A 3,962-nucleotide genomic window follows, 5' to 3' on the forward strand; every position below is an offset into this window, starting at 1 on the left:
TGTTTGATTCATCCCAACATAAGTTTATTAAAATCTAGTTTTTATAATTTTTAATCATGTACAATTAGAGATATTAAGGATAATATTAGTGCAGTGACAAACGTGCACAAACCAAATGAGACATTTATAAAAAAAACATAGGTAGTATTTTTTTGTATATTAATATTATTTTATTACAATATATGGTTTAAACAAATTAGTCTTACAATTAAATTTTTAAAGATTTTTCAACAAGTCTTGTATGAGTCATCTCACTATGAGACAAATCTATACAATCAGCTCATTATTTTCTAAATAGTGATCCCTTTAAGACTATAATTGGTCAAGGTTGTAAGTGATTAGTTCAATGTAAGTAGTGATTATTTTAAGGTTATTACTAATCACTTTAAGATTGAATAATTAATTAAGGTTATAATTGATCACATAAAGGCTGTAAGTGTACATTGATTTAGTCCAATAAAGTTAATCTCACTGTGAGACCATCATATTTGAGAATTTGTGAAGATTTATGTGGTATTTAACACAGACTTATAGTGAATGTAAGGCAGATACAAGGTCAGTATACGTCATAATTAGCGAGAATAATTTTAAATACAAACCCAGATGCGTATGCGTAAGTATAAAAAGTTATTTACCCGCTAAACATGTCGCATTGACCGCCAATTTTATCATTCCTAATTATTAATTAACTTAACTAATAAATTCATGAAACCAATTAATTAGTATTGCAAAGAACTTTCGACCGTTTTCACATTTGAACCGTTACATCAACGTATAAAACACAAAGGGCAACACATTTCACTTGAACGTCAGTCAAAGTTGTCCCCACTGTACACTGCCTCACCCACATTCACTCCCTTAAAAACTAAGATGGTGTAGGAGTAATCTTTCTCAACGGCTACTTTACACCACTTTTTTCACTATAAAAACCACCATTGAACTAACTTTCTTATCACCATCACTATCAAATCTTCTCATATCTCACATTCTTCCTTCATTTTTTTCTAATCTTCTAACAAATCAATATTAACGGAATTTTCATCTACATGTTTGTAATTCAAAAATGGGTTGTTCTCCAAGAATTTTCAGAGTTTCTCTGGTTTTGGTATTTGCACTGTTAATAATTGGAAGTAAAGCTGATGGTTGGAAAGTTCCTTCTTCTGAATCTGATTCTTATAAGTCTTAACAAATGTGCTCAAAAAAGCAGGCTCCAAATTGGTAAGATATGATTACTTTGCATCAGATCTGATAAGGTAAAAAGTTGTGTAAAATTAATAATCAATGTGAAATCTCATGTACATTTTGATGACAGTTTGGAAGTATGACAGTAAGGAAGATTCGGTGTTGGAAGTAACAAGGGATGCATATTTAAAGTGCAACACCGACAGGCAACAGCAGCAGTTCAATAGCAGTGCACAAAGAAGATGAGACTAAAGTAGAGTTAACATGTTAATCAGGGCCATATTACTTCATAAGTGGAATACAGAACAACTGCGAGAAGGGAGAGAAGCTTGTTGTAGTTGTCATGGCAGCCAGAAGCAGAGGTGTCGGTTCAGGTGCTGGTGCTGTTTTGCTTGCTGTTGCACCTTCTACGGACTCGGAAAATGAGGCTCCGGCTGTTGCTCCTACCAGTAGTGCTTCTGGGCTTAAAGGAGGGGTAATACTTGCTGTTGGAGTTTTGGCTAGGTTTCTTATCATCTGAGTCCTGTCACCCGTGATAAATATTTGTAGTTCAACTATTATGAAGTACAAATATAAGGAAAAATGTTAGGATTTTCCTAGTGTATTTGTTTTGTTCTATCAGATGATATTCATTAATTAATTCCTTTTTTATTAATGTACTCTCCTCTCTCTTTCCTTCTCTGTTCTATGAGTCCTGGCTTTGCTAATCATCTAAAATGATATACTCCAATCTTCGTCTTAAAAAATATAGCGCACGTCAGCGGAATATTCCGACTATGATTAAAATTCAGAAAACAGATTTTCAACTAAATTTCCTACTAAGTTGTGTTAGTCAAAATTTCCTACTAATTTTCTACTAAAATCATATTAGTTAAAAATTCCGATGGATTGGAAATGGAGGAAAATCTGTTTTTTTTAAAGCTATTTTAGCTATCTTTGCAATTAATTGTTTTTGGCGGGAAATTTTGTTATGGTTGTTGCTCTTAGCTGCTTTGTCTGTTTGTGGGCATAACAGAATGCTTTGTCTGTTTGTGGGCATAACGGAATTCTTTTTTTTTAGCTTTCTGTTTTAAGCTTGTGGATGAGAAGTACTAATGATCTGTATATATTCTCAATTAGTTGTAATAATCATTTTTAAGAGAAAATTATTACACTAAAATTCCTTTCTCTCTCTTTATCTCTCCTTATTTCTTTTCTATCTTTTAAGAAACCTTTTTCTGAATCTCTGCTAAATTTCCACATTTTTGAAAATTACAAGCAACCTTATCAGTGGTATCAGAGCAGCGTTGCGCATCTCTCTGGTCTCTGGAACATTCTGGCTCTTGCTACTACCAGAAGTGTGACCAAGATGGAAGCTCAGCTAGCTAACTTGGAGAAGAAGTTTGAAGAGCAAACCAGAAATTCTGCTCAGAAGTTTGATGAGATTTTGCAGATGATGCAGCATATGAAGGATGGCATGATGATACCTAGAACTGATGATCGGACTGTTCATCCAAAACTGGGGTATAATCCTAAAATTGAATTCCCTAAATTTGATGGTAGTAATGTTAGGGTGTGGATTAAGAAATGCTGCAAATATTTTGATTTATGCAAAATTCCTAACGATCAGAAGGTTGATTTAGCATCTCTTTATATGATAGGGAAGGCTGAGAATTGGATAACTAGTTACCTAGATAACCGATCTGTAGTTGATTGGAATGATTTTGTGAAAGATGTAAGTGCTAGGTTCAGAGATGAAAGGGGATTGAATGTGGTAAAGGAGTTCAACAGGCTGCAACAGACTGATAGTATTGAGTCTTATGTTGATGAGTTTGAAAATCTTAAATCTATAATGCTTTAGACTGGTTATTGTTTACCTGAAACCCATCTCCTAGAAAGCTTTATAGGAGGACTGAAACCAGGAGTTAAGCCCTTGGTAAGAGCCTTCAAACCACACTCGATTGCTGCTGCTATTGAGTATGCAAGATATCAGGAAGAAGCCATCAAAGCCAACTCACAAAAATCCTTGAAACCAAACACCTATGCTCCAAAATCCTACTTAAACACAACCCTCAACCCCAGACAACCCCCACTACTTCCTACTCCTTCCACTAAACCCTTGACCTTAACCAATACAACCACAAAAACACCTAAAATACCCAAGTATGTACCCCCTGATGTTAGAGCAGAGAAAATTGCTAAAGGTTTATGCTATTATTGTGATGCTCCATATGATAGGAATCAAAAGTGTCCTTTTAAAGAACCTCAGCTGTTTACTGTTGAAGTGCCTGGGATGGATGAAGTAGATGTTGTTGTTGTGGAGTTGGAAGAGCAGGAGGTAGAACAGGAGCTTGATCCCTGTATTTCCTTGAGTGCATTATCTGGGGGGCAGAGCTTCCATACCATGAGGATCAAGGTAATGGTGGGAAAATTGCCTATGCATACACTAATCGATTCAGGAAGTACACACAATTTCTTAGACATCCATTTAGCTAAGAAATTGGGATGTAAGAGTGAGAAAATAGAGGGACAATCCATTATGATTGCTGATGGGAATCAGTTGGTGTGTGAGGATATATGTAGAGGATTCTCTTGGAGGATAGGGGAGCATAAGTATGAGGCTGATGTGATTTTAATACCTTTGGGAAGTTGTGACATGGTTCTTGGAATTCAGTGGCTCAGAACTCTAGGCTTGATTTCTTGGGATTTCAAGCAGCTGACTATGAAGTTTACAAGACAGAAAGAAGAAGTTGAGCTTAAAGGACTTCCTATCAGAAGGCTCAAGGTTCTGCCAACTTGTC

The 3,962-nt window shown here is 35.4% G+C and overlaps 1 pseudogene; it reads left to right on the plus strand.

Annotated features, from left to right (window-relative positions):
- The first annotated feature begins 943 nt into the window (after window positions 1-943).
- Window positions 944-2,234, plus strand: LOC130801441 (early nodulin-like protein 13; annotated as a pseudogene).
- The last annotated feature ends 1,728 nt before the right edge of the window (window positions 2,235-3,962 follow it).

Source organism: Amaranthus tricolor, chromosome 15 (assembly GCF_026212465.1).
Source record: "Amaranthus tricolor cultivar Red isolate AtriRed21 chromosome 15, ASM2621246v1, whole genome shotgun sequence".
In the NCBI taxonomy this organism is placed as follows: Eukaryota; Viridiplantae; Streptophyta; class Magnoliopsida; order Caryophyllales; family Amaranthaceae; genus Amaranthus; species Amaranthus tricolor.